The sequence below is a fragment of the Gossypium arboreum genome, chromosome 10, assembly GCF_025698485.1.
Source record: "Gossypium arboreum isolate Shixiya-1 chromosome 10, ASM2569848v2, whole genome shotgun sequence".
Classification (NCBI taxonomy): Eukaryota; Viridiplantae; Streptophyta; class Magnoliopsida; order Malvales; family Malvaceae; genus Gossypium; species Gossypium arboreum.
Window position 1 is genome coordinate 18,193,762 of NC_069079.1, and position 13,595 is coordinate 18,207,356.

Consider the following 13,595-nt stretch of genomic DNA (forward strand, 5'->3'; position numbering starts at 1 on the left):
TTTATTGGAAAGGAATGCGTCAGGATGTTTGCCGTTTTATCCTCAATTGTCAAGAATGTCAACATATGAAGAGTGAAAGTTTAGCGCCAGCAGGTTTGCTTCAGCCTCTTCCTATTCCTTCCCAAGTATTTGAAGATATATCTATAGATTTCATTGTCGGATTGCCTCGGTCTAATGGTAAAGAAGCTATTATAGTGGTCATCGATCGCCTTACAAAGTATGGTCATTTTTTGCTTTACCTTGACATTTTGATAGTGCCTATATTGCTCGTGTTTTTATGCAAGGAGTGGTTAAATTACATGGTATTCCTCGAACTATTGTGAGTGACAGAGATCGTATTTTCCTGAGTACATTCTGGACAGACTTAGCTAAATTACAAGGAACAAAATTATGTTTCAGTTTTGCCTACCACCCCCAATCCGATGGTCAAACGGAAGCGTTAAATCGTTGCCTCGAAATGTATTTATGTTGTATAACGGGGGATGATCCTAGTGAATGGGAGAAATTTTTAGCTTGGGCGGAGTATTGGTATAATACGGTGTTTCAAACATCCGCTGGCATAACACCTTTTCAGGCGTTGTATGGTCGTGAACCCCTTACCATCATTACATATTTGGAAGGTAGCTCTTCCAATGGGCAGCTAGCTCACGAACTCTTGGAAAGAGACCAATTGCTGAAACTCTTGAAACACAATTTGACAAAAGCTCAAACTCGCATGAAGCTCCAAGCGGACAGGCATCATCGCGATCTAGAATTGGCTGTTGGCAATTGGGCGTTTGTGAAATTATAGCATTATCGACAACTATATTTACGCTTGCAGCGACATCAAAAACTCATCACAAACCATTTCCACAAACCATTCATGAGGTATTATTAACTATTTACCAATCACCAAATCTTGCATCAGTTACTAACTCATCAATGAATCTCATTTTAATCTCTAGGCATACATACTATAAGCCACATCACAAGATATAGTATCATACATATATATGAATAAACATTTAGGCCCACAACATTATTAGCCAACATAGGCCAATTCACATGGCTACAACACTTTATCAATACAAGCCAACATCTTTGGCTAAATCATAATATCACATACTCAACATTAAAACCCTATACATGCCATAGACTCGAAACACTAGGATTTACTTACACCAATAGTGTTAACTCGACAGTGTGATAATATCTCCGACGGCCTCCAACCTGAGCTAACCTGGCAACCCTAGGGAATATGGGAAAGAAAAGGGGAGTAAGTTTTATGCTTAGTAAGTTCATAAGAAAACAATAAGCAACTCATTAACAAGTTTTATCAATGTTTACAACATAATCACAAATTCACTACAAGTTGTCTTCCTGAGCAACAGTCACTATATTATTTATAACTGGAGCTACGAAACTACAAATCAATTGCCGTTAATTTTCCATGAAAATAGACTCGTATATCTTCCATCCATAAAATTTTCATAATTTTTTGTTTGGCCAATCAATACCAGATTTTTCTTAAATTTTCCCCTGTTTCACTATTTGACTAATCTGACCACTCTTCACTACGAATCAAATTTCTCATTGTACAGAATTCAAAATATGTTCTCATTGATTTCATTTGAAACTAGACTCATTAAGGAGTCTAAGCATATAAATTTTATCTTATAAAAATTTTTGTACAAATTATAATGATTTTCTAAAAACAGAACAAGGGACCCCGAAGTCATTTGACTCTATCCCACGCCACTTCAAATATCTCATTATCGGCAATTCTTTTGCTTACACGGTTTCTTTTATAAGAAAATAGACTCAGTAAGATTTAATTACATAATTTATTCAGCTTCTAACTCAACTCCCACAATTTATGGTGATTTTCCAAAATCACGTTACTGCTGCTGTCTCAAACAGATTTATTACAAATTTACTCTTTCACCAATTCTTTGCATTCACATTATTTAAACACGTATATCACCAAGCAATTTCATCACAATTCTATAATTTCACTTAAGCATAATCTCAATACAATACATTATGCTCAATGCTTCGCACACAACCATTCAAATTAGCATTTTTGCTGAATATTCATGGTATTAAAACAGCCCATAAATTATTTTATGGTAAAATTATATTTTTGCCCCTGATATTTCAACTTCTTTACAATTTAGTCCCTAAGCTCGAAAAATTAAATTCATTCAATTTTTGGCCAAACCCATGCCAAGCCAAATTTACTACAACTTCATAACAGCCCATATTTTCATTTATTCACACTTTCAACCATATAATTTCAATAATTCACAATTTAATCCAAAATTGACATTTTTACCAAAATTCACTTTACAAAACATGTATATCCAACAACAATAATTTATTTTCCATCATCAACTATCAAAATACTCATGCATTCAACAATGGCAACATTCAAATACTTTAACAGTTTTGAAATCAGAGATACGGGCTAGCTAAAATACGAAGCAACGATCTCAAAAACATAAAAATTATCAAAAACTGAACACAAAACATACCTAAATCACTTCGTGCAAGTGCCGAAAATAAGGAAGCTTCGATGGCTTTCTTTTTCTCCTCCATATTCGGCCAAAATAAAATTTGCATGGCCATTTTATGTTTTATTTTTATTTAATACATTTTAATATTCCATTTACATTTTTGTCCTTTATAATAATACATAATTTCATATATGCCAAACCACTAATCTCCACTATCATAAAGTAATGGTTTAATTGATAAATAGGGACTTCTACTTTAGTAAAACATGAAAAATAAACACTTAAACAATTAGAATGCAACTTTTACATTTTACGCGATTTAGTCCTTTTTACTTAATTAACTATCGAAATGATAAAATTTTTCAACGAAACTTTAATACCATCTTTTTGACACTCCGTAAATATTTATAAAAATATTTACGACTCGGTTTATAGAAATGAGGTCCCGATACCTCATTTCCTAAATCCACTTGACCTTAAGGTCATACCACTTGAACTTAATAAATCACTTATAAAACAAATATCACAATATCAAAAACATTTTTTTTAAAAATCACAATTAACTCGTAAATATTAAATATAATATTTACAAACCTACTCGTCGGATTTGGTGGCCCCGAAACCACTGTTCCGGTTAATCCTATAAACGGGCTGTTACAACTCTCCCCCCTTAGGGATTTTCGTCCCCGAAAATCTTAACAGAGAATAAATTAGTGACTTACTTTCACAAGTCTTAACAATGTCTCACATAGCCTTAGATTTCTCAACTTTTCAATCTCATGAGCTAAGATTAGGATCTGCTCTTTGCTATACATCATAACAAGCTGAGTTTCTACTTCTGTAAGAGATACTATAGATAAAGGATCTTATCTGTATCATCACATCATATATATAAGAAACACATTACGGTTCTTCTCAAGTTCTGATAATAATCTCATCCAGTCCGATGAATTGCGAACTCAACTTCTTTTTATAGCTAAATCGAGAAATTCTATTCCCACTATAATACTTTCACAAATACTCAATTTTCTAATTGAAAATTTAATGTTTTTACGCATCAAGCCCACTTATATTTTCTGCCAATATGAAATTCTTTTAGACGGTCACGAATTACTTTCATTTCTCCTTTCCAATCACATCGACCCCGAAGTTCTTTTTATCAAAATTCGATTCGATATAACGAAGTTCAGTAATTGCAACCATCTGCATTCATACAATGCTATCTTAATATTCATCTCATAACCATTATAATTATACGGAAACTTAACCAACAATAAATGTCTTTCTCGGTTGCTTTCAAGTTCTAGAACACAGTGTGACAAAGTAACTTCATACCCAAGCTCGCAGTAGTTTATTTTAGTAACACGATATAATCCTCGTGTCTCCATTTGAACAATGAAAACTGGCACTCTTTTAGTACTTCCCGTACGGACAGATAATTACCACTGTACTAGATGTCACAATTGTTGTAAAATCTCTGGATTTCTCAATATACGAACTCTATCTCGACACAACGAATGATTGCCGGTTCCAATCTAAAATTCTAAATCAGAAATCAATTTACGTTGTACCCTTTTTAACTTGTAATTCACTGTCAGACCTCCTAGCCTCACAAATTTGCTGATTAAACATCAATTTAGTTTCTAGCTCAGCCAATAGCTACTCATCATTTGATAAGATTAATCACATGATTGTCGATCGTAAAACACATAAAGATTCTCGCTCAGAACCCCAAAGACTATAATCATTTGCCCAGATTGATAATCAATCGCTGACTCATAATCTTTCAATACCAATAAAATGTAACACCCCTATCCCGTAACCATCGCCGGAATAGGACGAGACATTACCAGAAATTAGAAATCGGATCAGAACAGTAAAACTTTGAACCTTTTCTTAAATAAAAGATCATTTATTTATATAACTAATAGACACAAACAAAGATCGAATTTAAAACTTATAAAAGTAAACTTCCATACGATGCCATATTCGCATGGCTTATATACAATAGTCAAAATATCATTCTATTTATAGTCTATCCTATACATGCCATAAGCTAAGTCCAAATCACATGATTACTACAATAGTAGATAGTGTGACGAAGTGCTGACGATCCCCAAGCTAATAGTAAGAGTCAACGATCTACAAAAATAAACAGAGAAACATAACATTCAAAGTAAGCTTTCATAAGCTTAGTAAGTCTTAAGCAATTTAAATAGTTGAACTTAAAAACAAACCAAATGTTCGAAATCACATAACACTTTCTAATTACAATACTATTTGGCTGATTATGCACAAACACATATCATTTTACTCTGTTTATACTCAAACTCATATAAACATAGTATTTACAAGCTTCCAGATTAACTTTAATTCTTTCAAATTTCACTAGTGTATCATTTCTTACTCATACTTACTTTCAACATTCATAGTTAAATAGCATATCGAAAACTATCTTGTAACTTTGCATAATAACTGAATGCACACATATACAAATATACATATGAATTTACAACATCTTTTCATATGCTTCTCATTACACATTCTTAATTCCCGTCAGATCAATCTCATATAATATATATATATATATATATCACATACCTGAATCACTTAATGTGTAATACGAGTTTAATTTATCATCTTAGCATAGGATCTCGTAGTCATATACTTTATCAAATTCACTAAAACTTGGCCTGCGAGGTATAAAACCCAAACATAACACCAAAGACGAAGCTCAAGGATTTAACTCGGATATAATACCAAGACGAAGCTGCATGGATTTAACCGGATATAATTCCAAAGATATAGCTCATGGGTCTTTAAGCCCGGATACACATCAAATATCATGCATATTTAATCATATATTAACACATCTCATTCAACATATCACATTAGTAGTCATTTGCTACATTCGGATATAAGCTCTATATGAACACCATCATTTACATTTCAGTTCAAAAGTCATACATAAATATCACATATCCATTTTACCATTCAAACTTAACCCATAGTGACCATTCGGCTATAAGTCATATACATAAATTATTTATCGCACAACTTAATTCAAGTAGAACCAAAAGGTTACAATTCACCTAATATATACATATTGCTCACCGATTCGCACACAACCTTTCAAATTAGCAATTATAAGTTGGTTCCGCACATAGCCCATCCTTATCGATAATTTACAATGGTTTTACCCTTACTCACATATATGATATAGGCATTTTTACCTATGCTTCTCAATTCACATTCATGATTCAATTCCAATCGATTTAACATGCATAAGTACATATCGCATACCTGACCAACTTAATGTATTGAACGAAATCGATTGTCGATTTAACACAAGGTCTCATAGTTGAACATAAACATGAAACCATTTTTTATATGTTCGATTCACATCAATCATCAAATTCATTTAATTCACATATACTTAATTAGGTTATTCGTACCTGAATAATTTACTTTACGGAACGAATCCACATATCGTATTAGCCCATAGTCTTAAAGCACCACACTTTTAATAGCTTACCTCATCGAAGTTCACATTTAATCACTTTAGTGCCAAGCCATATTTGGCTACCACAAAGGACTAATAATAATAATTTTATACAGATAATGGTTTCCTTTAGATATTTAATAATCACAAATCGTGATATCTTTACCAACACATATACGTCATAGTTTACTCATTGTAACACTCATTTAGTGCATCAAATTTCCAAATCCAATTCAACTTAAGCATAATAGCCATAATCGGATTATAGCCTTAAATCATTACATATTCGGCACATTAACTAAATAAAATTTACATTCTCTTTGCCATATTAATTTAACTCTTAGGCATATAAAAAGGAATCAAGCTTAAACACTTAAGAACTTACCTCGAATGTTACCGAATGATTACAACGGCTATTCGATTACTTTCTCTTTTCCCTTATCCGAATTTGTTCCTCTATGCTCTTGAGCTTAAATTCAAAGATTTTAAACTAGTCATTATTCGACTATTCAAGCATCACTTTATAAATATATATATATATATATATATATATATATATTCGACTTTCACACTTACTGATCATAGTAAGCTTATAAGAAATCAATAAGCAACTCATTAACGAATTTTTTGTCAATGTTTACCACATAATCATAATTTCACTGCAAGCTGTCTTCCTGAGCAACAGTCACTAAATCATTTATAACTGGAGCTACGAAACTCCAAATCAAGTTCCGTTAATTTTCCCTGAAAATAGACTCATATATCTTTTATCCATAAAATTTTCAGAATTTTTAGTTTGGCAAATCAATACTAGATTTTTCTTAAAGTTTCCCTTGTTTCACTGTTTGACTAATCTGACCACTCTTCACTACGAATCAAAATTCTCATTGTAAAGAATTCAAAATATGTTCTCGTTTATTTCATTTGAAACTAGACTCATTAAGGAGTCTAAGAATATAAACTTAATCTTATAACCATTTTTTTACAATTTATAATGATTTTATAAAAATAGAACAGGGGATCTAGAAGTCATTTTGACCCTGTCCCACATCACTTCAAATATCTTATTATTGGAAATTATTTTACTTACATGGTTTCTTTTATAAGAAACTAGACTCATTAAGCTTTAATTATATAATTTATTCAGCTTCTAACTCAACTCCCACAATTTATGGTGATTTTTCAAAATCACTTTACTACTGCTGTCCCAAACAGATTATTACCAATTCACTCTTTCACACATTCTTTGCATACATATTATTCAAACATGTATATCACCAATCAATCTCATCATATATATCTATAATTTCACTTAAGCATAATATCAATACAACACATTGTGCTCAAATCATCATTCAAGTTCAAATCCGGCTAGCACACATATAAACACTAGTAACTAAATATTAACATTTGCATTTCACCATAATAGCCAATTGCCATTAAGAAATTAAACCACAATTATTCAATTTTACCAAGCTTCAACTTAATTTAACTTATAATAGTTCATAACACATTTAAAGCACATACATTACTAAATTTTATCCAAGTCACAATCGCCATAGTACACCCAACACATTAGCCGATTTCCTACTTAGCATCTAATGCACATATATGCTTAATTCACCACCTAAGCAACATGAAACTCCATTACAATCACAATTATTCATTCTTTAAAACTAACATTCAACTATCAATAATTTAGCAAAAACTTAGGTAAATGGCGAATGCTATATCCTCAACCAAAACTAAAGTTTTTAACATGGGCTATGTAGGAAACTATGTGATTAACTAGATTTTCACAAGACTTTGAAGATAGCACATGAAACATACCTTAAGTTTGATGCTAACATAGCCGAAAGTTTGGTCTCTCCTATCCCCCCTTTCGCAATGAAGAACAAAAGTTATCAACCTTGTTCTTTTCACCCACTTACTTATTTCATTATAATATAAAATTGTTATTACATATTATAATACATTTATATATATAAATACATATAAAATTTATACTTTTTCAATTACTCAACCACATGGTGGCCACTATAAAAAAAATGACAATTTGACATGCACATCCTTATGCTTTTTAAACCATAGTAATAAGCCATCACATAAATACCTAGCACATTTCTTAAATTTTTCACACAAGTCCCTTTCAATAAAATTCACCTTAATTGGCAAAAATCAAAGCACCACAAATTCACATATGCATTTTCACACAAATTAAGCACAAAATTTATCATTCAATTATTTTCACGACTCGGTTTAGTGGTCCCGAAACCACTTCCCGACTGGGGTCAAATTAGGGCTGTCACAACTAAATATCACATCATTCAGACTTCCCAATCGTGATCTATAAGAACATTTCTCAATAAAATCGTTCTGATGGATATAATTCTATATCATATCTTCTAGAATATGAATCCTGCATTCAAAATATTCATCTATTTATCCGTGAACATTCAAACTTTATTTCCACCATGTGGATAGATTCAGATACAAGTAACTCGATTAATCCTTCAAGCAATTAATCTAATCAAACTAGACAACTGAATCGATCTCGACTGTCAAGTAATAACTTTTCAATTATTAATCAACGAAGCTTTGAACCATACTGAAGCCACAACCATTAGATAAATTAAAATCATAGTGCCATAATAAGGCTGACATCTCAACCGTATAGATATATAATGTCCCAATTATCAATAATGCATTTTGAACATGAGAGAAATTGAACTATAATTACAGTCATTCAATAGATATTTTTCACAGATAACCATATAGAATCATATGAAAGCAGAGATACTGTAATTCTCAAATATATCATTATACTGATCTTTTTAAGAAAGCACCCATATCAGATGACAGATATCTCAATGATGTCTCAGAGGAAATCCAGAAGTAAAGCATCACTCATATGTACCGGAGTCAACAGTAACAGAAACAATATAATCTTCATGTATGCTAAGCAGATCGACAACCAGTAGGAGCAAAATACTAGCATCACACAGATTTAATCGTCGATCTTTTCTTTCAATAAAATGAAATAGAATACCAGAGAAAGATATAATAATGCTGATTGTAACCCGAACAGCCCAACAATGCTTTCATATATCAATATATATAGATAACGTTCTCATATGATAAGAATTTCATCTGAAAATATACAGCTTCAGATACCTCTGAGGATAATTGAACACATAGAGTACCCAGAAGAGTTCTCGTAAACCATTCGACTACTCAAATATCTTTATAATTCAAATATGATTCTACTATCTATCCCTGACATCACTAATTTCTCATTATCCCAACACTAACAGAGGCCAATTCGGAAGAACTTTCAGTTAATATATTCTTTAGATATCATACCTGAATATTTGATTTCATCTAATTCAACTTTTCTTTTAACAGTGACTTTGCATATTACAATTGGCCTTTAACACATCCAATATCTTTTCTGTTACTTTCTTCACTTGCGGACTCATTCTCTTATCTGATCACAGTACTAATCCTTTAATCACGAGACTCTATCATTCCACACTTGTAAGCTTATTTAAGCCATATAGTACGGATCTCATTACAATGCTTTACCAATGAGGGGGTGAGGGTTGTAAAGCCAACAATTTTAATTCTTACGTAAGCATGCACATCACACATACTATTATGAACGAACAGTTCATTACTAATTCCGTACTCTCAAACATCTAGCAATCATTTACTTATGATCACTTGGTACTTAACACATAGCTCATACGCTAAATCAAATCATAAATTCCAAATCAAAATATTCACACAACAATTATATACCCAACATCACAACTCATATACTCATATAATTATAACATTTATCAATAGCAGAATATCATGCATTCTGATTCATACCTTTTATGAGTTTCAACTCATCACCAACACATTTTCACTCAAACGTTTGAGTATAACATTCTGTACTATCAGAATTAGCTCGGTTGGAAAGCATATCTGTCTTACAAAACAATTTCGTTAGAGCTGGGAGATGTCACACTATCATGAGTAGTAATATGGCATGTATAGCTAGACTCACATACGCTAGGTTAGTCCGAGAATTGACTAAACCATAGCTCTGATACCACTAAATGTAACACCCCTCGCCTGTATCCGACACCGGGACAGGGTTCAAGGTGCTACCTGACTTTTACTAACACATCCATACTAAACAGGGCCATGAAATCTCAAATAATTAAAAACTCAATCAATCACACAAAAATCGGGCCGTAAAATTTTGATCAATTTAAAAAATTTTCTTTTCACATGCAATCTGTCCCATAGACGGGCTTACGACGCCCAAAACATACATCCGGGGTGGTTTAGGACCCAACCAAGAACTCATGAAAAACTTAGAAAAATCTCTTACATTAAGGCTTCACACGCAGATGCTCAGTCAGTGGCGTAAATAGGCTATTTACCAAGCCTTTTGTCACTCTCACACCACATGCATAGATACATACTTATCCAATAACATACAACATGGCATAAATGAGCTCTTAAACATCTACAAACATGTTATGCTCAAGTCATTTTCTTATGCAATAAATATTATAGAATTTGCCCACATCATTACCACATACTAGTCATAACTATCATTACATCACAAACCTCATGCCCATCACTAAGCATACATAATCATTTCCACAAACCATTCATGAGGCATTATTAACTATTTACCAATCACCAAATCTTGCATCAGTTACTAACTCATCAATGAATCTCATTTTAATCTCTAGGCATACATACTATAAGCCACATCACAAGATATAGTATCATACATATATATGAATAAACATTTAGGCCCATAACATTATTAGCCAACATAGGCCAATTCACATGGCTACAACACTTTATCAATACAAGCCAACATCTTTGGCTAAATCATAATATCACATACTCAACATTAAAACCCTATACATGCCATAGACTCGAAACACTAGGATTTACTTACACCAATAGCGTTAACTCGACAGTGTGATAATATCTCTGATAGCCTCCAACCGAGCTAACCTGGCAACCCTAGGAAATATGGGAAAGAAAAGGGGAGTAAGCTTTATGCTTAGTAAGTTCATAAGAAAATAATAAGCAACTCATTAACAAGTTTTATCAATGTTTACAACATAATCACAAATTCACTACAAGTTGTCTTCCTGAGCAGCAGTCACTAAATTATTTATAAATGGAGCTACGAAACTCCAAATCAATTGCCATTACTTTTACATGAAAATAGACTCATATATCTTCCATCCATAAAATTTTCATAATTTTTGGTTTGGCCAATCAATACCAGATTTTTCTTAAATTTTCCCTTATTTCACTGTTTGACTAATCTGACCACTCTTCACTACGAATCAAATTTCTCATTGTACAGAATCCAAAATATATTCTCATTGATTTCATTTGAAACTAGACTAATTAAGGAGTCTAAGCATATAAATTTTATCTTATAAACATTTTTTTAAAAATTATAATGATTTTCTAAAAACAGAACAAGGGACCCCAAAGTCATTTGACTCTATCCCACGCCACTTCAAATATCTCATTATCAGCAATTCTTTTGCTTACACGGTTTCTTTTATAAGAAAATAGACTCACTAAGATTTAATTACATAATTTATTCAGCTTCTAACTCAACTCCCACAATTTATGGTGATTTTCCAAAATCACATTACTGCTGCTGTCCCAAACAGATTTATTACAAATTTACTCTTTCACCCATTCTTTGCATTCACATTATTTAAACATGTATATCACCAATCAATTTCATCACAATTCTATAATTTCACTTAAGCATAATCTCAATGCAATACATTATGCTCAATGATTCGCACACAACCGTTCAAATTAGCAATTATAAGATGGTTCCGCACATAGCCCACCCTTATCAATAATTTAAGATGGTTTTACCCTTACTCACATATATGACATAGGCATTTTCATCTATGCTTCTCATTTCACATTCATGATTCAATTCCAATCGATCTAACATGCATAAGTATATATCATATACCTGGCCAACTTAATGTATTGAACGAATTCAATTGCCGATTTAACACAAGGTCTCATAGTCTTAGACTTTTATCAAATCACCAAAGATTTAGCCTCGCTAGGTTTTAAACCCGAATTCATCACCCAAGACGAAGCCTGCTAGACTTTAAGTCTGAACTCATTCACCGGCATTTCGCCTGCTAGGCTTGAAGCCCGATATCATTTCACCGGCATTATAGCCTGCTAGGCTCGAAGCCCAATAATATTATTCACCAGCTTAAAGCTTGCTAGGCTCAAATCCCGAATATCACAATTATAAAGTCGTCTCATAAACAATTCATATAATATAGCATGTATATCTGTTCACTTTGCTCTATTTAATCATTCAATTACAATTTATAATTGCCCTTTGAATCATTTGATATTTTGCACACTAAGTGTCATTCTCAATATCTCGCACACTAAGTGCCATTCTCAATATTTCGTACACTGAGTACCATATTTGATTGCCCCGCACACTAAGTGCCACATTTTGTCGATATGTCATCATACATTAAAATATTCACGTATATACAATTTATGTGATATTAAAGCATTAGAAACATAAATTTAACAATACTTATTGCATACGAACTTACATCATTCGCGGTAACGACAAATTAGATCGACGAATCCGATACTTCGTTTTTCCCTCGATATAGACTCGTACGAGGCTTAACTTGATCTAAATCAATCAAATTCAACTATTACAATTCATATTCTATTCATTTTAACTCAATTTCATATTTTGGTAAAATTACTATTTCACCCCTAAAGTTTCACTTTTATTCAATTTAGTCCATGAGCTCAAAAAATGCAAATTAACCATTTTTAACCATAATTAAGCTTAACCGAATATTCATGGTATTAAAACAGCCCAAAAATTATTTTATGGCAAAATTATATTTTTGCCCCTGATATTTCAACTTCTTTACAATTTAGTCCCTAAGCTCGAAAAATTAAATTCATTCAATTTTTGGCCAAACCCATGCCAAGCCAAATTTACTACAACTTCATAACAGCCCATATTTTCATTTATTCACTTTCAACCATATAATTTCAATAATTCACAATTTAATCCAAAATTGACATTTTTACCAAAATTCACTTTACAAAACATGTATATCCAACAACAATAATTTATTTTCCATCATCAAATATCAAAATACTCATGCATTCAACAATGGCAACATTCAAATACTTTAACAGTTTTGAAATCAGAGATACAGGCTAGCTAGAATACGAAGCAACGATCTTAAAAACATAAAAATTATCAAAAACCGAACACAAAACATACCTAAATCACTTCGTGCAAGTGCCGAAAATAAGGAAGCTTCAATGGCTTTCTTTTTCTCCTCCATATTCGGCCAAAATAAAATTTGCATGGCCATTTTATGTTTTATTTTTATTTAATACATTTTAATATTCCATTTACCTTTTTGTCCTTTATAATACATAATTTCATATATGCCAAACCACTAATCTCCACTATCATAAAGTAATGGTTTAATTGATAAATAGGGACTTCTACTTTAGTAAAACATGAAAAATAA